This window comes from Stenella coeruleoalba, assembly GCF_951394435.1.
Source record: "Stenella coeruleoalba genome assembly, chromosome: 10".
Lineage (NCBI taxonomy): Eukaryota > Metazoa > Chordata > Mammalia > Artiodactyla > Delphinidae > Stenella > Stenella coeruleoalba.
This window is the reverse complement of record NC_137156.1, coordinates 27050026-27076632: the sequence shown is the minus strand read 5'-3', so window position 1 is coordinate 27076632 and position 26607 is coordinate 27050026. Positions and strand designations below refer to the sequence as shown.

At 42.5% G+C, this 26607-nt stretch overlaps 1 protein-coding gene across 17 annotated transcripts in view; it reads right to left on the bottom strand.

Moving 5' to 3' along the window:
• PKHD1 (PKHD1 ciliary IPT domain containing fibrocystin/polyductin) overlaps window positions 1-26607 on the bottom strand; it is a 534197-nt gene that overhangs the window by 319067 nt on the left and 188523 nt on the right. The window lies entirely within an intron of this gene.

Below are 26607 nucleotides of genomic sequence, written 5' to 3'. Positions count from 1 at the left end.
GCTAATGGAACAAGAGAAAAGAAAGGGGATCAATGATGACCTCGAATGGTGCCGAGATGGGAGACGGGGTGATTTACATACAACACTTAGGCAGGGATCAGCCCCTTCTCTGCTCATCCCACAAGCACTGGCAGTCCCCAAGCATCCATCCCCTTCTTTCTCATCTGCACATGCTTCCTGGATACTGTCACCACCTCCCTTAGCCTCTGTTATAACCTACCTTATGACAGCTTTCAAATTTGTATCTCAGACCCTGAACTCTCTCCTAAGCTCTGAATAGCCAGATAGCTCCACATGTATGTTACATGGAACAGTCAGCCGTAACAAGGGTAAAACTGCATTTCTTAGCCTCCCCTTCCTACAAACTCACTCACTCTGCCATCAACACTTAGTGATGCAGTATCCACCAAGGTGACAGTGTCCCCCAACTCCAGAAATATAGTCACCTGCAATTCCTCCTAACCCTTATGTCCCATGGCCAACAAGTCACCAAACGGTGTCCGTTCACCCCAGAAATGCCTCTTAGTTCAGGCTTTTCTTTGCCGTGTGTAGGGCAACAGGAGGTGCTCGTCGTTCGCCTGGATTTTCTGGAATAAAGGCTCCATGAGGGCAGAGAGCAGGTCTGTGTGTGCGCCTAGAGTTTAGCACAGTACTTGGTCCACAGCAGGTTTGTAATGAATCCTTGTTCATCAAATGAAGGCAGGCTGCACGAAGGACCACCATGGCGATGGCGGAGCTGGCCTCTCTGCTTCCACTCTGCTCGCAGCCCTCCCCCCTCCTCCTCCCCACAGGCACTGCCCATATTCAATATTCTCTTGCTAGAAAAGCTAACCTCATTAATTCATATTCTCTCCCTCTCTCTCTCCCTCGCTCACACACACACACACACACTCACAGTCACACACCTGGCCACACACCCCCTTAGAATACAGAGGTGTGAAACTGATTCCCAGTGCCTAGAAAATAAAGTACAAATTCAAATAAGTATATAACCCTCCGCCCAAGAATTGGTCTCCGCAGCCTCATCTCCCACTCCTTCCGACTCCTCCCCGGGATGTGCACCATCCTCAGGCTATACCAAGAGCCACACCACCTCCTAAACACGTCATGATCGTGCTGATGTGTAAGTCCCTTCTCTCCTGGGCAATGCCATCATCTCTCAAGGTCTGGCTCCACTTTAAATCTCCCTCGATGACTTTCTCAGTTCCTCTTTGAGAAACTATTCTTTCCTCGGTGCCTGCCCTGCATCCCGCTCCTACTACTTCTGCGGTCCAATTTACCTTGACATTTACGTTGCTAGAATGTGAGTTCCACAGGGCAGGGGCTGCACCGTAATCATCTGCATATCACAAGTCACCAGCACGGTACCTGGCACACAGTGGGCAGCTACCGAGTCAATTAGATCAAATTCGTGAATTAGACTGGCTATGTGAAACAGGCAGCAGCAAACAGCAGATTACAGCGCCACCGAAAACCCTTCTCTTGCCTGAAATTTTACAATTTCTTTGTCCTCTGTTAAAATAATTTAATGTTTTTAAAAGATTGCAGAATACATTCATCAAGGCGTAATCCAAACTACTGGTGCTGTGTCTGCCAGAAGAGTGCCTCCAGACCTGCTTCGATAAATTGATAGCACTTATTTGTAATTTGCAGCCCCCATTTGCATGCAAATAATTAATGCGCTGGAGTCCATAAAATTGATTTTTCTCTTAAGTTGAATATTCCACCTACAATCTTGTTAGGGTATCAATTAATGAAGTTTTACTATATTCAACCAATAAACATCTGTTGAGCCAGGTACTGCGGTAGGTCCCAAGGATAAAATGATACATAACATAATTCCCTGCTCTCAGGAAGCTCACCGTCTAGAAGAAACTGACATAAAAGCCAATCCTTATTATATCACACACGCTTGTTTCTTTTCTCACAAGGGCAAAATCTGGATGTTTACAAGAGAAGATAGAAAAGATAAAAGCTAAAAAAGTATACTTAGAAATATTTCTGATTATGATCCTGCTTGCAGAAAATATAATTACTTGGCTTTTAAAAAGAAATCATGCAAACTTTTGATACTCTGAACAAGAAAACCTACTCAACATGATCTCATGTTATTAAAGCCTTTACCTGGGAGTCAAATATTATCAAAATCTATAAACAATAACTGGACACACATCATTTTAGAGACTGTAACTACGTATTTTTCATTTCAAGAGGGTGGACTGTTCACTATTAATAACCTTTGTTCAGCATAGCAACATTTGTCCAAATCAGTCAGCTGCTTTAAAAACCTAAATAAAATTATGGGGGAAAAAATTCCCTTATCTTTTGGAAAATGGGAGAAGGCCACAGGGCTCATAAACCTCTGATTGGGACCCATGCTTGCCCCCAAGAGGCAACTGCCACAAATCTTCAGAAGAAACCCCTGATTCAACACCATCCCCGGACACACACTCCCCCTACATACTCGTCCACTCGTCCACCTACACTCCACATCTGCTCTAATTGGAGTCACACAAAAACCTCAGTGCAACCCAAGCTCAAATTCCTCAAGACAATTGTGGTCACTGAGTCCAATAAAAGAACCTTCGAGATAGCCACGCCTAGACCATCTCTGAGGCATCTGCCCTGGGTCCTTAGGCCTCCTGCACCAAAGCTGAAATTCAGGCGTTGCTTACATGGTGCCCAGGAAGCCTCTGCAAGATTCAGGAAGGAAACACAGTAAAGCCTGCTACTAACAAAACCCAGAATCAAAAGGGAGGCCAAGTTGATGTCAAATTTGTAATCAGCAACTCTATGATGAATTTGTTTTTCACAGACTTTAACACAGCAGGCCAGCCCACAATCACAGCTGCACAAGTAAACTGAGACCAGGTTAAAAAGTCTTTTTTGTTTTTCATTTAGTTTTCCAGTTCACCACAGTGGTGAGAACTGGCCAGACCACAAATAATGGGGGTGTAGCTCGTATTCATATTTTAATTCGAAACATTGTTATTGCGTAAAGGGAATCTCCTTTGACATTTGTATTCAGACAAGGCTGGAAACAGCATCTGAACTGGGATAATCATATCCCAGTGTGTTTCTCTCACTCAAAAGCTGAACCGTCTGCCTTAACACTTTCACAGACTCCTCCAGGCCCGCTTCAAACCGACAAAACACTCCTAAAACTCAAAGAAACATCACGACACCTTTGTAATAGGCCTATTTCCCAAGGGGGGGATAAAAGGACAAGGCAAATTAAGGGAAATGCAAAATATAAACTTGAAACCTACTGTCAATAAAACCCAAAACAAACTCGAAGCAGAGGTGAAAAAAGCAGGGGGAGGAAAAGCAATGTTCAATGGTCATCTTTCTTCTCCTTTTATTTGAGGAAGTTAAGCGTGCACAGCTCCTTACAAGCTGTCTTTGGCTACAATCACTATTAATGAGCTTTGACATTTGAAATTCAACTGAGCATGAGCTAACAGCTTCCAGCACTGCACCACCCATGAAGCCAACTGGAAATATTTTGCTAGGGCCTAACGGTGTGTTTATTGAAAAGACACAGCTTCCAAGAGAAAGTGTTTATAGCAGCCACTTTACCTGCTATCCCTGCCCTGTGATGTCTGTTTGGTTTCAGGGTTTGGGGGTCCCTCTTGAACTCATCCTCGTCACAGCTCTAATTGTTTTCAAGTCTAGCAGGAAAACATTAACGAAGCTCTTTGCTCTACAGCAACCTGGATAATAAGGACGGATCTGAGAACAAGGAGTTATGACAAAGGAGCAGGCCACAAAGAAAAAGAAGTCAGCCCTTTGGAAAGGCAAGATGACAATACTTGGTTATTGGCAATGCCATTAAAATGATCCTTTTCCAAAGACAGCACAGTGAGTAGACCAATGAGGCTGGAAAGATGGCCTGTGTTCTTCTTAGCTAAAATCTTGGTTCATTGAATGGAAGTGAATCCATCATTAACCAGTCAGTCATTTCCCCAAGAGAAAGGCCTAGAAGGAAGCTATTCCCTTTACTCCTCTCCAGAGAAGGCTTTGGGCGCACTGACTTGTTGAAGAAGGGAGGATAGGGACAAAGAGGGAATGAACTTGACCTCAAAGATGCTCACACACACCCCGATCCCACACAGAGTCTGTGCATTCAGTCTCCACCTTCATGCTGTATTCAAACAAAATGGAAGCATCCTTCTGGATCTCCTGCCAAAGTCCTAAGAGCACTGTCCCGTGTTCAGTGATCCTGTACATATTCTTGACCTCAAGCATACCAGGATGTCAATATCAGTATGAAATTCAGAACCTCCACCCTTTCCCTGAAGCCACCGTTATGCTGGAGAATTTAGGGGTATCCTTTCCTTGACGCATTCCCTGACCCAGCAAAGTGAAAGCAAAATTTCTAACCCAATCTGGAATGCCTCTGAGGAACGCAGACAGAATCTCAGCTACAAAGAAAAGGAAGTTCAGAATCTGTGACCTAGAAATCACATACAGTGTAAGGTTTCATTTACCAAACCAAGTTTGGCCACACCTACAACACCAAAAAGGGAAAGGCTTGAGGATGACACCAAATCTTGAAGGTAATTCAGAGGTTACAACCGGAGGCGGAGGAGGAAGTGGGAAAGGTGGGCTCTTTGTCCAAAGATATTTTCTCATTACTAGATTTTATTTTCATAGAAAAACCAAATATTATCAGACTCTAATTTCTTTTAAAATACCAAATATTATAGAATCTTTATATGTTCCCTTATTCTCATACATTACGTGACTTCTAAATTATTTCTAAAAGTTATACAATAGGCAGAATTTTTTAATAATATATATCAATTATTAATGCATCAGAATGTACTTTTGACAGTTATTACTTAACAAATGGCACATGGTTGCATTACCAATTCATTGTTCATCTTAGCATATTTCCAGTTATAAATGTGAGAGGGTGAAGTAAAAACTTAATGATAAACAGGAATAATTCTGTTTGGGGGGAATCTGTGTAACTATAATTACTTTGTGTCTTAAGTATTAAAAAAAAAAAAGAAGAAGCAGAAGTGTAAGTGACATAGAGCACCTGGTCCTCTAGGATCATGAGATTAGGTCTTCATGGTGGAAGGTACATCCCAGACCTCTCACAATCTCAGTCATGAAGACTAATGAGACACGGCTCGGGGGGGTGGGAGGGCAGGAGTAATTTCACAAGATTCACACACTGAACCTCATGCACTTCTTCAAGAAGTATCTTTCCAAGCTGCACTCAGAATTGTTTTACTTTGATTTTGCACATCTATCTACCAAAATTGTGTTATCTTGTCAGTCGGTGAAGAAGAGAGCAGAAGGACAGATTAGAAGGAAGTGGAGGCTGCTGACAGCAGCCCGCCTGACAGACGCCTGCAGTCTGAACAGCAAAGGAAGGGCAGGATGGGTCAGTACGGTCGTGGCCATTTGGCGAGGAGCACACACCTTCCTGCTACTTCAATACTACCTCTGGCGGAAGTGTTATTTCCAAAAAGCAAAATCACTGAGGTTTATGCTAATGATCCAGAAGCATCCAGAGAACATTTGATTCTGCTGCCTAGAGTCAGTCAAAAAGGCAGGAAAGCCTTTGCTCTGTTCCAGAAGATAACATCCAAAATAAACAAGGCTCGGTATTTTAAGGGCAATGGTTTGGTTGCCTGGAAAATTGACTCCTACATTATCCCTCATTCCTCTAAAAAGAGGATTCTGGTCCAGGATGAAATCTGGCAGTGTCATTTATTCAACAAATAGTGGGGCAGCACCTACTAATGCCAGGCACAGTGCTGGGTGCTTGAACTGCCTGCTCCCCAGGACATGTCATCTAACAGAAGATGGGTATCACAGCAGGTATCAGGTACAGCAGTGGGTACAGGGGATGTCAGGGCACCACAAGAAAGCACCAGCCACAGGACCAGAAAGCCCTCCAGGGATGGGGCAATGCATGTGCACAGCACAGTCCCAGACTCAGTGGCTTCCTCACTCACTCAGATCCCCCCATTTGGGGAGGACTTTCAGTTGACCTGAATTTGGAAAATATCAAAATAAAAACCAAACCAACTAACACTTCAGGGCTGAAGGCATGAGGCTTGGAGGAATGACAATTACAACAACGATGATGGTAAACACTGATTGAACATTCATCAGACACGGGGCACTGCACTAAGACCTGCGCTGTCATAACCCTATTTGAACCTCACAACCACTGTCTGAGGCATCTATCTTATCAGTCCCATTTACAGATGGGAAAACTGACACTTGCAGAGGCTAAGAAGGATGCCCAAGGACAAAACACTGGCAAGTGATGGGGCCAGGGCTCACTGCTCTGTTTCCAGACACAGACACCTGTGCCCTAAAGAACAATCTAGGGCAATATAAAAACTGTCTCAATAATAGTAAAGTTTTCAGAAATCTGAAATTATGGGAAAAATATAACCCCGGGAACAGAAAGAGTTCCACCAATCAAAAGTTGTAAGCAATCACTTTTCTCCCATCATGGAGGAGAAGTTCTTTTTCTTTAGCCCTTTTTTCCTGAACATGTGGACTTTCAGTATTTCTGACTCTGCAGAACACCCTCGGGTCCCCAAATGTCAGCGATCGTTTTATCTTATCAGTTGAAAAAAAAAAAGGGTTTTGAGGTAGCAACACGCATTCAAATTCCAACTTCACCACTTACTCACTGAGTTACCTTGGCAGTCATATAATTTCCTTGAAGTTCAGTCCCTCAACCATAAAATGGAGATTCTTCAAGGGCCATTATAGTTATATATAATAATATATTGTTAACAAACATATATGAAGACCAACTCAGTGCCTGACACATAACAGGTGCTTACTTCTTGCTTTTCTCACACTTTTCCTTAAACAAAAACAAAGAGAAGATATATATTTCTTAAGTTCAGTTGTTGCATCACCACTTATGGCAAAAAAAAAGTAGAATCAACTTTCTTGGATGATGAAAATGTTCTATACCTTGATTTTGAGTGTGGGATTCATAGTGTATACATATGTCAATGAACCATACACTTAAGACCTGTGCATTTTTGTTCTATGTAATTTATTTGTCAATAAAAGACAAACTCTTGACAAATAAACTTTAATTTTAAATTTAGTATTTCAAGTATATTAATTCTATGAGCAAGCCAAATTATACAGCATACATTCTATGGTGCCAAGCTAGAACCTGTTAAAAGCCAAAAAAATACACACTACATATTTTTCAGCTAGCCCTAAAATTTTATTCCTCCGCCTTGCCCCTACTTTAATCAATCTTGTGGAAATTTACAGGAACTACCAATTCATTGCTCTATTCTTTAAGTGCCACGTTATTTCCAACCACCACCTCCATACACCAACGGAATCCACACTGATACAGGACCTGTAAGAGGTGAGTAGCGCTTTAGTACTTTCAGAGGGTTTTCACATCTGTAGACGCATCTAAATTTCAAAATCTTTGCAGGAAGATGCTGTGAAGCACTAGTGCCATCATGTACATGAAGACAGTGATGGCTCTGAGAAATCGAGCCATGAATCCGGGACCTCTTAGTAAGGTGGTCTTGGCAGAGACTAGAACCTACATCTTCCAGCGTCAAGACTCATCTCTTTCCATTACTCTGAGGAAAGGATGGCAAAACAAGTCTTCCAACCTGTGCCAACTAAAGATGACCCCTCCCAGTACTGGCTACTGAGAACCAATATCGTAAAGCCAGGAAGTCACATCCTTAAACTCCTCTGGCCTTAGGAAAGGATGGATTCTGCCTAAAGCCTATTTCTCCACTCTTCCCAGAGTTGCTTTTGGAGACCAATATTTTTATAACCAACATGATTCTTCTCAAAGGAGAGCATTAATGCCACGGATCCAGCCCAGCCTTCAGGCCATTTGCCCTGGAACCATCTTACCTTCTACAAACACTCTATGAGGGAAGAAAAAAACTAAATTTTTCCAGGTCAAATAAAAAGAAAAATTCATAATTAAAGCCATGGTCTTTTAGACCAAAAAACTCAGTTCTCCCTTCTTTTCTTTTCTCCCTGCAAAATGTATTTCAAGACTAAAAGAGCCAATTAAAAATTCTATTATCATGAAGTAGAATTCTGTGGATGCAGCAATACTGAGCAAAAGCAATTATATTCCTGCCTTTCCAAAAATGTATAAAACCTACGCCTACAGGTGTGTGTGTGTGTGTGTGTGTGTGTGTGTGTGTGTGTGTGTGTGTGTGTGTGTGTGTGTGTAGGAAGGCAAGAGAGTTATTACAGAATTGAATTCACATATCTACAACAAATCAATTAATAATACCATATTATAATGACATATTTTCCATTATCTAGAGGAATTTCATTTTATTTGTTTTGTACCTTCTACACTTGAATTATTATTTCACAGACAAAGTGGGGGGCTAATTAAAGCCTTTAATTTCACCTCTCCAAGACATTTTTTTAAAAGGCTTAACAATCCTAATCAGACCATTAGAAAAGTGCAAGAGAAAAACGAAGGATCTATGGCTACATCCGTTAAATTCTCCCGAATAGCTCAAGGCCTGTGTTAATTTAAAAAAAAAATGGGAGAAGGAAGGGAGAGAGAGAGAGTGCGGAAGAAAGAAAATAAAGGGAAAGAGAGCAAGAAAAAGAGGGAGGAAGAAAGGAAAGAAAGAGAGAGGGAGGGAGGGAGGGAAGGAGGGAGAGAAGGAAAGAAAGGAGAGAAAAGGAAGGAAAGCAAAGGGAACAAGCCATCTCACTTATCCATCCACGCATCTCACAGCCGCTTTTATTGTTATTTATTTATTTCTTCCCCTTTGAAGCCAGATCCTTTTTTCTCATTTACTCCGACAGAGACTGTCCTCCTGGATTGACCTTTTATTCTTTCCTTTTCCTTCACCCCTCAGGGTTATTGCCCTCGTGCCAGTAACTAGATAACATACTCTATCAAAGATTTTTTTAAAACTCATTGGGCAGGCACTAGGGCTGTTAGTGGCATCAATCGTGGGCTGACACGGGTCGGGGTCAACCATTTATCTCTGCGCGTAGCCTGTGGTTACCGGGCAGCCATCTTGACTTGCAGATGTCACCTCCCCAGCCTGATAACATCTGCTTCTGAGTCGTTTACTTCCCTTGTTTGGCCTGTTTCTTTGTTTTATTCCACTGGACATCTTTTCATACAAAACCTAGGTAGGAATGAGTGAAGCCCCTCCCTTTTTTCAGAGCCTTTTCAAATTCCAGAGCCAGGGAAACAGTTATGGGCTGGGAAAAGAATCTGGCTTTCGGGCCAAATTTTTCAAAATAAAACTGAAACACTTTTGTTCCTTAGGAAATTCAGCCATGCCCTTGAAGTTAAACTAAACTCACAGAGTGTTGCTCTAATTCCACTAGAATGAAATTTTAGTAAAAGATTTCTTTCAACTCAAATTTATTTTCCATGCTACTCCATCCTTTTCTCATCTTGTCTTCTCCTCACAGCCCCGGACCCATACCATTTGCTATCATTTTGGTAACTTATTCAGCAGGCAGCATCATAGTGAAAAGAAGTTTCACATGAGACAGACTGCACTTCTAAATCCCAGCTCCAACATTTTAGCCATGAGGCCTTGGACAAGTCTCTCAACCTTCAGAAGCATCCACTTCCTGATCTATAAAATGGAGCTAATAATATCTACTCATAGTGCTGTGAAAATAATGTACACAAAATAGTCATATGCCTTGTGCCCGTCACATATAAAAACTCAATGTACATGAGCTACTATTTATTTCCTTAAAGTTAATAAATAGTCACTTAGCTGCTCAGGCAATGGAATTTGGTGGATACCAAGCATGGCTCAGCCCATACACGAAAATCATCATCACCACCTATTTTTCTACCATTATAACCATTTATTTGAGTCTCTAAGAATTGTTATAAAATGCAAACATACCTGGAGAGTTTTGGATTTTATGAACTTAAACCTTAAATAGGAGTTGAAGTTGATTAAGAATGGAAGACAGAAATTTTTTTAAAAAAGAAAAAAGAGACGCTCAAAGGGAAACTTTATATATAGATATAATTTTTAATCTAAACACCCTTATGTTCCTATAAAATTGAATAAATGTGAAACGTAGTCATCCTTTTCACAGCATTTTGTACTCTGTGTAAAATACTAAACTACGAGAGATTCCCAGGTTAAAACTTACCTTCATCCTCAAAATTCCCACTAGCAGATTACCCTTTCAAAATTAACCCATATAAAATAGTCTTCCATTCAAACTTAAAAAACAAAAGTAAGTTGATAGCTGTTGAAGGTGGGAGATGGGTACATGGAGTTTATTACGTTATTCTCTCCACTTTAGTATATTTGAAACTGTCTATTTAAAAAGTTAAAGTAGGGGCTTCCCTGGTGGCACAGTGGTTGAGAGTCCGCCTGCCGATGCAGGAGACACGGGTTCAAGCCCTGGTCCGGGAAGATCCCACATGCCACGGAGCAACTAAGCCCATGCGCCACAACTACTGAAGCCGCGCACCTAGAGCCCGTGCTCCACAACAAAAGAAGCCACCGCAATGAGAAGCCTACGCACCACAACGAAGAGTAGCCCCCGCTCGCTGCAACCAGAGAAAAGCCCGCGTGCAGTAACGAAGACCCAACGCAGCCAAAAATTTTTTAAATAAATAAATTTTTTTAAATAAATAAAAAGTTAAAGAAAAAAATGGGCCCCAATAAATATATTACCTTCTATAGGCCAACTGCACTGCTCCTCCCAATTGTACCATTGAAGTGTGTGATACACAGTAAATAATACGGTCAGTTTTCCACGGTGCTGATACTGAAAGGAATGGTTTCTTAGGATGGAACAAAGAAGTCTTAAAAATTGTCTTTAAAAAGTCATAAAATTTATGGATAGGTGTATAGTCATAGACGTGAATACATCACCCTCACGCATTGCCGACATTGAACCTATGACCCTTCCAAGTTTATTCATCCAACATACAGAACATGTTTTTTAATTACTTCACCAAACTACCATACGTCTACACTCAGTGCCTGTAGACACTGAACTCAGGAGTGGCCGTCTCTAAACTCTCCAGCTTGAAGGTTATGAGGTAGAGGAGCTGGGGAAGCATTAACGGCTCATGACATCCCTGGCCAATATTCCCTTGGCCAGGATCAAAGCAACTGGATGCTGAAATTGTAGAGAATCTTTTTTGGTCTCTTTTTATTATCTCTTTTTACATTTTCTGCTCTAAGCAGGTATTCTTTTTGCAGAAGATAAAAAGGTGTTTTGTCTTGTTTTGTTTTGTATACTAAAGCACTTAAATGGAGAGTTCAAAACAGTAGGAAGAGAGAAGCTGGAATTACCGGGCAATATGATACTGGCAGATACTAAAAATTATGACACTTGTGTGTCTCCTACAACAGCACCTCCATCCCTAACCTTACAAGACACATTGCCTCATTTCCCAGAAAATTTTAAAAGGAAAATTAAGCTGAATATTCTGGAACTACGGACCTAGTCTCCAATCACTTCACTAATATAATACAGCAAAGGAACTTACGAGGTTCTCTCTGTACTGCAAAGATTAGTAATTTCTACAAAATATTGCTCACATTATCAAGATTTAATGAAACAGTTCAGAAAGATATTGTGAAAATCACCTGTCAAGCAGATCTCTATTTCTGCAACCCTCAGAAAAACCCAGCTGGCAAATGGCCAAACTATTATGTTTGTGGAGGCCAGATGCCTTCCTCTGTAAATGGAAGGCCTTTCTGAGTAAATCACCCTTTGTACAACTTATTTCTTTGGTAAGAGTATGACACTTCTGTCTTTCCCAATGTCTCCAGTCTCAATAACAGTTTCTAAAAGCTTCACAATGAAAGTTTTCAGACGTGATTTCCATCTGGTGACCATCAGCTTTAATGATGTTCACTCATGTATTCATCCAACAAAACTTTATTCCTATAGAGTTCCTAGAATTCCTACAGTTATGAATATCAAGCCTCAGACTGCAAATTGCTACCCCACCGGCATAAATGAGCACACATCCACACACGGGCACGTCCACTGAAATCACTGGCAGAGCAGAAGGGTAGAGGAAGCAGAAAATCTCGCTGGAAGGACCTAGAACACAAGTGGTAGGACAGTGCCCACAAGAAGGCAGGGGCTGAAGGGGCTGTGGTGGGTAAGGGAGCACAGCTAGACCCATGCCGCTAGCAGAGGTTGGAGCTCGGGAAGTACATTTTCATATACTTGTACTTTCTCCACTACCCAGAGATCCACTTCCACAAATTTATATTATAACTTCACATACTTATTTTGGAATTGTTCACAAAAGAGAACAGGTTTCCTTTCTTCTTCTCTTGAAAGCTTTTTTCCAAAGAACATTATTAATTTAGTAATATTGCTAAATGACTATTCTATTGTTATTAAAATTACTATTTTAATAACAATACAGGCTCTGGAATTCTTCTGTCTTTGAGTCCCTGCTCTGCCACTTACCTGCTGTGGGTCCTGAAACAAGCTACTGAACCTCTCTGAGCCTTTATGGATCCGTAAATTGGAGATGATAGGGACTTCCCTGGTGGTCCAGTGGTTAAGACTCTGCACTCTCAATGCAAGGGGAATGGGTTCGATCCCCGGTTGGGGAACTAAGATGTCGCATGCTGCACGGCGCAGCCAAAAAAAGGAAATGATAATAGTAATCACGTCAGAGCTCTATTCTGAGGGTTGAATGCGAAGCTCAAGTAAAGGGCTTCACTCAGTACCCAAGAAGAAGAAGTCACTATTCAGCCAACGTTATGTCCTTCCCTTAGTAATAGCAGTGTTTCTTTCCAGGAAAATACAGAATATACTTCCCTAGATGGTATCATATCTACTACTGAAATACCCTATTATGTTTTTCCTTCCATTTTCCTCAGTCTTCCCAAAACAGCAAGTATACACTTGGTTGTTCCATTTTAATGTTTGAAAACCATAGATTTATCCAGATGAAGTGATGAATTCTGTGAGCAGAAGGGATTCAGCAAAGGAACGAAGAATCACCTTCTGAGGCTGTGGCCCCTGGATTGGAGGGGGAACAATGTGAAGATGAATTTAAATGCTGGAATGGCTCTGCAAGAGAACTACACAATCTCCTTTTCAAGAAGCTACCAGTACAGGACAGTTTTATAACAATTTTACCAAGCCGAGGAACCGGGAATTGTTCCCCATGCGTTTTCTAGGCCCCCTCAAGGCCTGGGTGCTGAAGGCTTCAATCAATGTGAGGCTAGAGGATGTGAGCTGTAGCCCAGATTTCATGCCACATAGCAGAGTGAGGCTTTCTTCCAGGAGTCTTTTCCATTGTTAACGTGTAAGAAACATTAATGAATTCCTATCTCAAATGTGCAGAAGCCTCGCACAAAGAGAGAAGCAAGCCTGTCCTCTCCCTGCACTCTCCTAGCTCTGGATTAAGAAGGTACAACTTTCAGGGCTGCTGGGACAAGGGTCCCAATTCAAACCTTCAGTCTCTGCCCCCATTAAAATTTAAAACCAGATTCAACCCATTATAGAGTGGCACCAGAGGACTGCAATTTTATCCAGCATGATTTTTATTAGCCCTGCAATTTCTTAATGGGCTCCCCCGAGGGCTGGCTGGTAGAATCCTGCACTACCTGTCCAGATTTGCTACAGGCAGCTTAATAAACATGGCATCTGTCCTGTGACAATTGTCATAACCTCCGACCAGGGTGCAGAAGACAGAGCTAAAGGTTAGCAAAACCACCATTCAGGTGGCAGGGTGGGGAGGACGCTGGAAATTGTCATCTGAAGAAAACTACTGCTCCCTGCGTCTGCGGCTCCTCCAGCCCGGCCAGCGTTCCCAGGAGCCAAGCCGGCAGCTCGCCGCCTCCTGCAATCAGCATGTTTTACACATCTCATCAGTGTCACCACTCCTGACATCTCATTATGCACCAGAGGTGGAAGTGGACAGGTATGGAACACCCGAACTTTTCCTTTTCTTATTATTTCTGCAGCTCACCATGAAGCTGGGAGTTAATTAAGTCCTGTGGGACAATCAGTGTCTTTTTTGCTAGGTTAAATTACATTATATACAGATGCAAAAAAGAGAAGAAAAAAATAATCCCTCAACTCTTTCCTGGTTAATAGAGTACGTTAGAAATATGATGATTCCAAACTAGAAGGTGAAGTCGAAGGCTCCTTAGCATACAACGTTTCTAATGAAGTCATATGATGAATCCACCAGGGATCTCCTTCCTTAAGGATCTCAAAGCACTTTCAAAAACACTTTTAAAGAACTCCTTGCCTCAACTCTGAGAGAAAGTTGACTGGGGGGATGATAGTCAATCCTATATTATAGGTAGGAAAATTCCCTCAATCAGACTGGAGGAGAAAACTTCCTTTGGATTTGTAAAATCCTAGACTGAGAAGAAACCTTCAGAGGTGACACAGGATCAGAGAATGTGAGGACGGGACCTTTCCTGAAAATGATCTAGTCCAAAATTTCCCAAAATGTTCCCCAGGCAGCCAATGGGTATTGCATGGAAGCAGGAAATAAGTAAGATTCTTGTGAGCACAGAGGTCTGGGAAGAGCTGAGTTCAACAGAATGAAACTACCTTCCCCTTAATGTGGACTTCGTGAGTGAGTCTGCAGCATTTCCCAAACTTATTTGACCCCAGACCGTTTTTTCTAACGGGCCATTCTTTGTTACTAATTGTCCACAGAACCCACCTTGGAAGATGCTGCATTGGTCCCATTGCTCATTACAGATGAAGAAACTGAGGTTCTCCCAAGGACTTGCCCAGAATCACACAGGTAGGTGATACCCAAGCTGGGAGGTAGGACCCAGGTCATCCACTCTCAGACCGACCACTGTCCCACACTGCCTCTCTGTCACTCACAGCACAGAATCACCTGTGCTTTCCTGTCCCTCAACGAGACATGGGGTGTCTCTCCATATTACCTTCAGCACACCCATCCTCAACCCTCTCTCAGCTGCAGCTTTCTGATGCCTCCTTTCCTGGGCTCCTGCCTCAACACTGCCCTGCATCCACTTGCATCTGAGCTGTCAGTACCAACCTGGCGTCGGGCCACACTTCAGCCAGCGGTTCTGACTCTGATACCAGCCCTAAGGGATATTTCATGAGATAAAGTGGCAGCTATGAAATTTACAAAGACTCAAACGCCCTACATTTTCTCCTGGATTAAATCCACACTCCTTAGTTTCACACTCAAGACAGCTTATGTTTCCCAACCTTTGTTTCCAGTGACTCCCTTCCCCATTAATTCCTTTCAAACTTTACACTCCAGCCAAATACAATTACTTATATAAAAACCATGTTTTCCCACTTCTGGGATTCTGTAACACTCGTCTCTTCACTAGTATACATTTTCTCCTTATCTCCCCTTATCCTTCAAATCCTCATAAATTTAGGCCCAGATAAAATGACACACCTTCCAGGGAATTTGTAGGTAATGATTTTTCCATCCAGAAGATTGCTTGGCCTTCACTGATTTCCACAGTAAAATACGAATACCTTTATTATCCCATTTATTACATTTTGCTTATACTACAGCTATTGGGGTTTTTATATCTCCCCTACTGAAGAGAACATTCCACACAGTAGGGGTTATTCATCTGTAGAATTAACCCAACCCTTTCAAAGTTTACCGAATTATTTTATCCAAGCCCTTCATAGTTGCAAAGTCTTCTTTGAAAAGGGAACTAAGATCCCGCACGCTGCGTGGTATGGCCAAAAAAAAAAAGGCTGGCACCCTGAGAGTGATCTGTAAATGATATTTGAGAAGGGTTGAGGACAATAATCTTACTTTCCCAGTGTAAAAGTACCTTGCCCTCTCTGCTGGCCATACTGCTGTATTTGCTCGCTGTCTTAGTAAAGTCATCATGTGGTGTCCAATGCATACTCATTGGTGTCAAGCAGAAACAGAACAAAATATATTTGCTTCTGCTTGGCCATGCATACTTTTCCCCTCTGGGAAGTAAAGAAGTTAAACGGCAGTGCCTTCAAGCGACTGGTACTGGAGCCATGAGCCCAACAGTCCAGGCCCTTGCTTTTGACATTAATTCATGGAGGGGCCTTGGTCAGTTGACTCTGTCTACTCCACCCCGTGTATATATAGGTATTCATTACAAAGGGACACTGGGAGGATTAATTAATATTTGCCAGCATTTAGGAAGACCCATTATGAGAAACAAACACTATAACAGACCATTTCTTTCCCTAGATTGCTCTTTTCTTTGTTGTTAGAAGAAGGTTAGAACTGAATGATGAGCCATCCCCTTTGGGAGCTGGTACATCATAAAAACGACTACTGTCATTTTGAATCAGGAAGATGCACATCACAAAAGAAACACATAACTGGTTTTGAGGTCCTGCAGGCTACTGAAGGTATGTGTGTTTTATGTAGTCGTTATGCTTTCTCATTTGCTTGTTTATTTGTTTGTTTCTTAAAGCAAACACTCTACGGAATTCTAAGGGAGGTTTACCAAACTCTTTGTTTCCTTTTCACTTGGCCAGATCCCTTATTGGTGCCTTGTTCTCACCCCCATCAAAACTCCATGCAACAGCAATGCCTTAGATTATCACAAAGGACCAGTGAGGAGAATCAGAGGAAGAGGCCTTAGTTTAGAGCCATAAAGACAAAAGTGAAGCCATTATGGTCAAGTGTTGGCTGACCTTCCAATGTCTATTCCCCTTCATCAGTAGCCCTAAGATTTTCCTTCCAGGCATCACTGCTGTCATATTCTCACCCAGGTGCTGGGGGCTGGGATTGACTCTGTTCCAAGGTCCGCAATAATTGGCCAAAAGCAGCCAGCAGATCCTATCACCCTGAGCACAAGGCAGTATGGTCACGTACAATGACTCAGTTTGGACCAATGAGTCATGAAGAGACATTTGTTGAGGGCTTTTGGAAAAGAAACTTCCTCCTTCTGAAACCACGCCCATAAAAGACCCCTTTATTCACACGCAATGTAGCTAGGGGAGCAAGTAGCCCTGGGCGCTACTGGCAACCATCTTTTGCCCACAGAGGAGGCAGCCTTAGGTTGAATCTGACCCCACAGAAGGCAGGGCAGAGACATGGGAAGAGCTATCTCATGAGTGAGGACAGAACTATTGAGTCAGGCCATGCCTATGACTCCTGACTGAGCTTTTCTGTCCCATGAGCCATTCTGTGAGTCACTTTATTAAGTCTACTTGAGTCGTGTTCTTTTTCCCTTGTGATTGAAATCTTCGTAATAAGATTTTTTAAATAAAATTTAAAGAAAGAAACGAAAGAGCATAAGTGTAATGGAAAAACACCTATACATAGATTCTACAGGGCTATGGATATGGATAGAGACTACAGTATAAATATATGCTCTGTTGGAACAAACTTTCTTTGTACATAATGTTCCAGAGTGATTCTTAGGAGGAAATAAACAGAGATTCAGCACAGGTAGAGATACCAGAAATAGCCACATCGATCCCCCAAACTCCCACAGTTTGCAACAACACTGCAAAAGAAGATGATTAATTTCTCAGCACTAGAAAATTCCACAGAGGATCTTCCGGGCATCAGGGTGAGAATGGAAGCACACCACCAATGAAGGGGGAGGAAAGTGGGAATTCAGAGTCTGGTAAGGAGACTGGCTTTACCCCGCTAACTCCCATCAGGCCATAAGTTCTGCCTAATGGCCCCATCTCATAGTCCAGCTTGTCGTCCCTGCCACCAAGAACACAAACCAGGACATCATTCCATGTGGAATCACAGAGAAGAATTAAAGGCATCATGTGGAATGCGGTGAATCAGCCACCAGGCTAAAGGTTAGATGGGGTCATTAGTCTATAGCTAGGACTGGCTAGATGACATGCAGTAACGAACAACCCCAAATCCTCATGGGCACAACACAAAGTCCACTACAAATGTTGGCAAGTCTCCAGGATGGAATAGCTCTCCTCTATAAGCTGACACCACACTCTGGACCATTTAGTCATCACAGCAAAGGAAAAGAGAGGGCTGGAGAGTCGAGCCCAAGACATGAAGTGTTTCTATCCACACGCTAAGCAAGTGACATGGCCCATCACACTTCAAAAAGGGGTGGGAGTGTGCCAAGCTTCCTAGGGCTCAAAACAGATGAGAACTGGATAGTGGAGGAGACTACCACACAGGGAACTAACTGCAGAGCTGCTGTACGTTCTTAGTTAAAAGATACAGTTCTGGAAAATCAGTTAAATATCCATTCATCTTGGGAGGTGACTAGCACTTAATTGTTATGCACTTAGGCTTAACGACCAGCTCAACTCTGCTTCCAAAAGCATCTCCCTCCAAAGGCACACACCCCTGAAGACAAACACTGAATAAAAGAGGTGGTTTAAAGGGAAGAAAAGGAAGAGGAGAGAGAAAAGAAGAAAAAGGAAAAGAGGAGAGGGGAAGAAAGTGATGGGAGGGGAAGGGAAGGGAAGGGAAAAGGAAGGAGAAGGGAGAAAAGAAAGAAAAAGAAAAGGAAAGAAGAAAAACCAAAAGGAGAAGAAAGGAAAGGAGAGAAAACAAAAGAGAAAAAGTGTTTGGGGATTTCAGTAATACAAGAAAAAAAATCGATTAGGGAATAGAAAGTAGTTTCAAATTAGCCTCTAACTAGCTATACACATTATAAAGAAAATGTAAAATTTGTTGCATCACTGTATTGCACCGATTTTCTAGGAGAAGCTCCTTAAACAGAAAGTAGGGATTCAGTTAAGCAGTGGGGTTTTGCTCTTTTAACAGCCAAATATCAGGGGCATGAAAGCTAGTTTGTAGTCAGTAGAAGAATGAATAGAGTGAGAGACCTGCAGAGACTTGGTCTTGTCAAATCAAGTAACATTCTTGAAGACTCCAGCTTGAATCAAAGCACCTTTAACATAAGAAACCATCCCTAGCGCCAATGATAGTGAGGTAGTGAGTATGGGCACAAGGAAGGGGCTGGCTGCCCACCACAATACTTACCTGCATCCCTCCTTTCCCTTCCTACTTGTGATCTGTATCAGCTGCCTACATTTACTCACCACTCACTCATTCCTTAACCCCTCAAAATCTGGTTTTCCTCCCCAACAATACTGTCCTGCAGCCTCAAGCATCACTAAGGACCTCCTGATCACATTACCTTTTGATGTGTCTCATCACCCCTTCCTTCAATCTCTCCCCTCCCCTGGCTTCCACGACACTGCAGTAAGAGTTTTCAAAGATACTTTCAGCAACAGAAACCTCCTTTCAAATGAGATCTTGCTTGGAACTCCTACTGACTGCCATAGCTTTATAGTAGACTTGAAATCGGGCAGAGTAAGTCATCAAAGTTTGTTCTTTTTAAAGGTAGATTTTGCTATTCATTACATTTCCATAGAAATTTTTAATCAGCCTGGAAACTGCTACCAAAAGATAAAGTTGGGTTGTTTTATTGGAATTGCATTGTCTCTAAATATTACTTAGGACTGACATCTCAACAGTATTGAAAACTCCAATAATGGATCTCTTAATGTTTCCTCTGATTTGGATTCATTAAGCTTTTTGGATCTATGGGATTGTATTTTTCATCAAATCTGAAAAAATGTTGGCCATTATCTCATTAAATATTTTCTTATCCCTCCTACCTCCTCTTCCATTTCCATACCTACCTACATAAGCAACCCTGAGCCCCAGCCTCCGATGGCTCCCACAGGGAGACTGCTTCTCTCTGCCTGAGGTCTCTTTCCCTGGAATACTGTTCTCAGACAGAAAGTTGCTCTCCTTGTGTGTTTCCCTTCTCTCAAGGATCACAGCCTTGTGCCGTCTATTATCCAAAGCCTGAAATATATTCCAACTGGTTTCACAGTTGTGTACAGCAGGAGGGTTAAGTCTAAAATCATCACTCTCTCGTGGCCAAAACCAGAAGTCTGTCCATTCACATTTAAGAGCAACGCAGTAAACATCTAAGTGGACGATCTGTATAAGCGGGATGTCATGAGGCTTCCAAATGTCCAAATCTGTGGGTCTTTACTCAGGTTTAATTGCTCCAGAAAAGTATCTTTTAGTGTTCTTTCTGGAAAGAATAGAACATGAATTGCCAGGATGCTGGAGCTGGGGGCAAAGGACAGAATTTCATGCGGGGTCGGGGAAGGCTGACCTCTCTTCAAAGAGTAACCAGATCTTCCAATCATCTTCGAGATTCTCCATCCCCTCCTCCCCCGTGCTTGATATCAGGCACCTAATTAATCAATCTGTCCATAAATTATGCCCCTGCTTCCTGGAGGAAGGAGTAGGAAAGAGATGTCTGCTTGGGTCCACCAGTAGCAAGGTCCTGGGCTCCAGACACGCTTTATCGAGGATTTCAAGCAACCCCTTCCTGCCTCATGACCGTTTCCTGGTACCTAAATTTCTCTAAATCCAAAGCTCTTCTAGGGCCCAGTAGAGCAAACTGTCTTGCTTTTTATCTAAATGTCCCTTCGCAGGAACTTATTTTGGCTTTCCTCCTCCCCATGAAGTCCTCCGCATTCTCCCATATACTTTCCATCTTCACATAATGCTGTGCATGTGCTACAAAAATCTCATTTTATCAAAAAGGGAGGTTTATGCCTCTGTTTCTTGTCCTCCTTTTATTATATCTACTTGAAACAGGAGGTTCCTGCCTCAGTTTGGTTAAGAGTTCATTGTTAACTACGTTAAGCTTCACAGCCATATTTTCACCCATTTTTACTCCGGTTTTACTTCCGGTTTTGCTATTTTCAGGTTCTTTGTTCATTACTGTTTCTTGTTTCTCATATCATCTTCATCCTTGGATTCATTTTATGGTTTGCCAGAGCACGTGATTTTTCAGAGAGTGCACAGGGGTGATAAACGTTCTGAATTTTGTATAGCGTACATGTCTTTATTTTGTTTCTGTTCCAGATAGTATTTGATGGGGTATAGGATTCCAGGTTTAAAATCATCTCCCAGATAACTTTAATAGCACTGTTTCCAACTTCTTTTTCCACTGATATGGCAGATCAGATGTTCAGAGAAACCTCTTCAAGTTATCACAACTGAAATTGCTAGGTGAAACATCTGGATGAGTGGAGGGAAAGTAAAGGGATTCCTTCGAGGCAGAAATGAGGAGAATGCTGTTTTCCCTGCCCTTTTCTTCCTTCTTTCCCTGAGTCTGTCCTGGAGTTTCAGAGTTGCCTTGGGTTTGGCCAAGTTTAACAAAGACCCTAATACTCACAAAGGACCATACCCATCTCCTGTCCCCAAGCAAATAATCCCCTTTTTGTTTTGTGAGCTGCTCTTAAGACTTTGTCTTGAGAGCCACAGAGCCACCACTCTGAGTACACAGGGACAGAGAAAAAGAAAGGGAGAGGGAAAAGGAAGGGAAATGGCCCTTGTAGTTCTCCCAAGCAATCCTTTCTTCAGTTACCCTGATACCTGCCCTATATGACTCTCAAGTTTGGAATTTCTCCTGGAGCTCCACTGAAAAGTATAGCTGACTCTTTCTATCCATTTTCTCTAAATTGGCTTTGCCTTGTGTTTATTCTGCTGTGATTTCTCTACCCATCCAACCCAATCCACTCTTTATCCTTCAGAAATCCCTCAAAACCTCTGGCTGTCTTATGGCACCTTATTGTGTTCTCTAGCACTCTTAGATTTTTGCTTTTTCTAATATGTTTTCTCTTGTTTCATGTACCACGGCGATACACAGTAGGTATAATCAATGTCTTCTGAAGAACAGACAAATGTACCTGTGCTAAAATGGAAAGATGACCATGATGCATTCACTCATTCATGAATCCATTCGTCCATTCAATAATTTTTAACAGGATCTGCTGTGCATTAGGCATAGTTCTAAGCTTTGGGAAACAGCAGTGACAAAACAAAATTCTTCTTTTCAAGGAGCTGATACCCTAGAGTATCAATAGGTTTTTTAAAAATACAAGTTGAACAGTATTAATGACACAATAACATCTTTGTGTGCAAATGAGTGTACGTACACCAGGGTGTGTGAATGTGTGTGTGTGTCTCCTTTCAGATATACTCTTCAGGGGATGGAATAGGAGAAGCAACATATGAGAAGGCTTCTTTTAACTGCCTTTATTTGTATTTCTGTATTGTTCATTTGTACAACTGATTCAGGCTCTGTTCTAGGCAGTTGGGATACACCATCAAACAAAGCAGGTAAGCATTTCTGCCTTCCTGGAGATCATGTTCTAGCAAGAAAAGTCAGATGCAAAACAATAAAAATAATAAATTAGTATCTGGGGCTTCCCTGGTGGTGCAGTGGTTGGGAGTCCGCCTGCCGATACAGGGGAGACGGGTTCGTGCCCCGGTCCAGGAGGATCCCACATGCCGCGGAGCGGCTGGGCCCGTGAGCCATGGCCGCTGAGCCTGTGCGTCTGGAGCCTGTGCTCCGCAGCGGGAGAGGCCACAACAGTGAGAGGTCCACGTACGGCAAATAAATAAATAAATAAATAAATTAGTATCTTACATAATATATTAGCAGGTGATAAGGACTATGGAAAAAATAAAGCAGACTAAGGAAAACTGTAGGTATGATATATGGAGTGAGCAGCACTGGGTTGTAACTTTGTGGTAAAAGTAGGCTTCATTGAGGAAGTAACATTTCAGCAAAAAGCTAAAACAGAGGGCTGTACTTGAAAAGGGATGGAGAAAGATGCTCAACATTGCTAATTATTAGAGAAACACAAATCAAAACTACAATGAGGTATCACCTCACACCAGTCAGAATGGCCATCATCAAAAAGTCTACAAATAATACATGCTGAAGAGGGTATGGAGAATGGAGGAACACTTCTACACTGTTGGTGGGAATGAAAATTGGTGCAGCCACTATGGAGAACAGTATGGAGGCTCCTTAAGAACTAAAAATAGTAGAGTTGTCATATGATCCAGTGACCCCACTCCTAGGCATATATCTGGAAAAGATGAAACTCGAATTTGAAAAGACACATGCACCTCAATGTTCACAGCAGCACTATTCACAATAGCCAAAACATGGAAGCAACCTAAATGTCCATCGACAAATACCACTTATATGTGGAATCTAAAACCTAACACAAATGAACTTGTTTACAAAACAGAAACAGACTCACAGACATAGAAAACAAACTTACGGTTACCAAAGGGGAAGGGGGGAGAGAGAAGGATAAATTAGGAGCTTGGGATTCACAGATACACACTACTATATATAAAATAGATAAATAACAAGGATTTACAGGGAACTATATTATCTTGTAATAACCTATAATGGAAAAGAATCTGAAAAAGAATATATATATACATATATATGTGTGTGTGTGTGTGTGTGTGTGTGTGTGTGTATAATCAAATCATTTTGCTGTACACCTGAAACTAACACAATATTGTAAATCAACTCTACTTCAATTCAAAACAGAAAAAGAGACAGTATTTTAAGCAGAAGACAGTATTTTAAGGAGGAGACAGTATTTTAAGCAGGAGGGAGAACAGATGCAAAAGTTTCAGTGTGGAAGTGAGCCTGGCGTGTTCCAGGAACAGCAGGGAGCTGCTGGGCCTGGACAGACCAGGTACAGGTGACAGAAACAAGAGGTGAAGCCAAAGAGGAGTTGGAGGTGGGAAGCTGGTGCAGAGAATGGCCCTTTAGATAAGTGTAAGGACTTGCTTTTATTGAGAGAGAATTTGGGAGCCACGGAAAGGTTTTGAGAGGAGTGTAATTACCTGACATATTTGGAAAGGGTCACTGGGGCTCCATTAGAATAGACTGAAAGGGGAGGCAGAGGGAGAGGCAGGGAGACCAGCTCTGTAATCATCAGTAGATGATGGCGGAGGCGACAGCCGTAGACTTGCTACAAAGCAGTCGGATGAAAGGTACAGACAACAGAATTTCCTGATGGGTCTGACATGGGATTCGGAAGATCAAGGATGCCTCCACAGCCTGAGCAACTGAAAAGCTGCCATCAACTCAGTTCAGGACTATGGTGGGGGGAAGAGGCGCTAGGGGAGAGCAGCAGTGGAGATCAGGAGTTCAACTCAGAACCTGTTAGACTTGAGATGCCATTTCGGTATCCAAGTGAAGATGCCAGGAGGCAATGAAGTTTGGGAATCGAAAGTTCAGGAAAGAGTTCTGGGTTGGAGATTACAATTCTGGAATCAAGAGCATGGATATATAGATATAGATATATAGATATAGATATATAGATATACTTCAAACATCTGAAAAGACCATTGGGAAAATTGACCGATAATTTTCCCACCTCCCACATTGAATTTTCAATCTCTCTGAACACTTTGCCGAACACAAGTTATCGAGTGCTGACTATTGCATGTGTCCCCTCCCCTCCACTCCCTCTGCCACTTCCCTCCTTCGATTACCTCTCACCCATCTCCCCTCCGTTTCCCAGGGCGTCCCACACCCAGCTACCAGACCAATGTGACTAAAGCACACCTGGGATCTTGCAGTAACTCCTTGAGGACTACTTGTCACCTGATGAATTAAAGGACAAAACGCTGAACCTGCCATCACAATCTCATCCTAGCCCATCTTTACAAACCTACGACTCACTAGTCCCCTTCATATACACCATGCTCTTCACACTATTCCTGTGGGTTCTTGCCTCAGTGCCTTGTGTATCCTCGTTTCGCCACCGAAAATACCTTTCCTCTGCATCCCCGCCTGCCTGAACCCTGCCCATCATTCCTGGCATAATACAAATGCTGCCTACTTACCTTCAGTTGACTGCCCCATCTGAAGGTAACCTTCCCCACTCTGACCCTCCACTCTAGGGTAAGGGGAAGAGCATGGCATGGGCAACAGTTCCCAAAGTGAGGGCAGCAGGACAGATACCAGCCCCCAAAGAAATTCTGGGAATAAAGGGCTCTGTGGACAAACAGGTTCAGGTAATACTCCACACTACAGCCCTCTCCTAGAATTTTACATTATATATTCACATACTGAATGCTCTCAATAAACATATATATATATATATATATTTAATCCACCTTTCATAAATGTATTTGAGTTTGGAACCCTTTTATCCCAGAATACTTAACATTCCATGGAACTAGTGTTCCAAGGTTCTCACATAGTACTTGGACCTAGAGACCAGAACTCTAGCCCTGATAAAGCATCTGGCAGTGTTGGTTCTTCCCAGGCCCAGAAAAGGCAATTGTGTACCTAAGGTCCCCAGACTTCCCAACATCTATGGGACAACCATATATCCCAGGACTGGAGTTTCCTAGGCACTGACATTAGTCTAGTAGGTTTAGACACATGCCCCTCTGGTTCCTAAAGATTAATTGGCTTATTTCCTCCACAATGACTTATGGCTGCATGGGTTATGATGCCAAATTACAGCTGTGTGATTTATCAGATCACCTCTCTTTATGGACCTCAGTTAACTCATCCCTTGCTGAGTCACTGATCAGATGGTGTCCAACATTACATCCAACTGTGATGAACTGACTCTTCATGTCCTTCTTTGAACCTCACCTACCTCCATACATGACCTGTCTTCCCTATTGCCCCCTAAAGAGGGGTCTCTTTCCACATTTTTTTTTCTCTTTCATAGTAGAGGACCTTGAACATGATTGGAACTCAATAAATACATGCTGTGTAAACATTTAAAGATGACAGACTTTTAAGGCCCTCAAAAAACTCAAAATTAGTCTTTGAGATGATGGGAAATTCAATGAAATCTAAGAAGTGAAATGATCTGGTCAAAGCAGCAAGCACTATGGAGAAAGGATCCTGTATCATTTTCTAGCACTGAGACTAGCAAATGAGCATGGACAAGAACAACCAACACTGGACATTTACTGTGTGTGACGTGCAGTTCACAGCGGCTCACATGCTAGAATTCTCATACCAACCCTATTTGCGGGGGTGGGGTACCATTTTTCTCCCCACTTTACAGATGAGAAAACTGATGCACAGAGGGGCTAAGTTGCCTGAAGTCCCCCAGGGGGCAACTGATGTATTCCATTCCCAGCAGTCCAGCTCAAAGCCCCTAACCCCTGTGCTACCTGCCTCTTCCTTCCTGTCACCGGCATTTGCTCAGAGGTGCACCCTAACAACCCAGCTTATTATTCCCCAGGTGGAAACTGAAGCCTGGAAAGCCTTAAAGAATGCTCAGTGTCCCGCAGCTGGCCTTCAGCCCACAGCTCTCTTTCTACAGTTCAATGCTGATTCAGCAGCCTCACTCACTACAGTAAACATCACTGCCAGCCAACTGCTGAGAAGGGGCACGGGCATGAAGAGGAGGCTGTGATTAGGGGACCATAGTGCTGCAGATAAAGAATTAAAGCTATCAATACACTGAAAGGAAGAGGTGAATTTGGCAGGGGGGGACACAATGAAGGAAGAAGCAACAGCCCTGTGCAACAACCTGAAGGTTTGGGAAAGGGGTGTGAAAAGCCTAGGAGGTAACAGGATGGACAGGGAGACCCCGGGGGACGGGGGGTGGAAAGGCAGACAGGGAACAGCTTAGAAAGGACAGAAAAATCACATTATTTGTAACTGCACGTTTTTTCAGCACCAGCCCAAAAGTTATAAAAAAACAGGCCTCACGAACCCAGGAGGTACAGTTTGGGATTGCAAAGGTTTCATCGGAGCAGCATTCATGAGAGGATCTCCGATAGCGTGTGTTACTTAATAGGTGCTCAATAAATGTTTGTTCCAATAAAAGAGA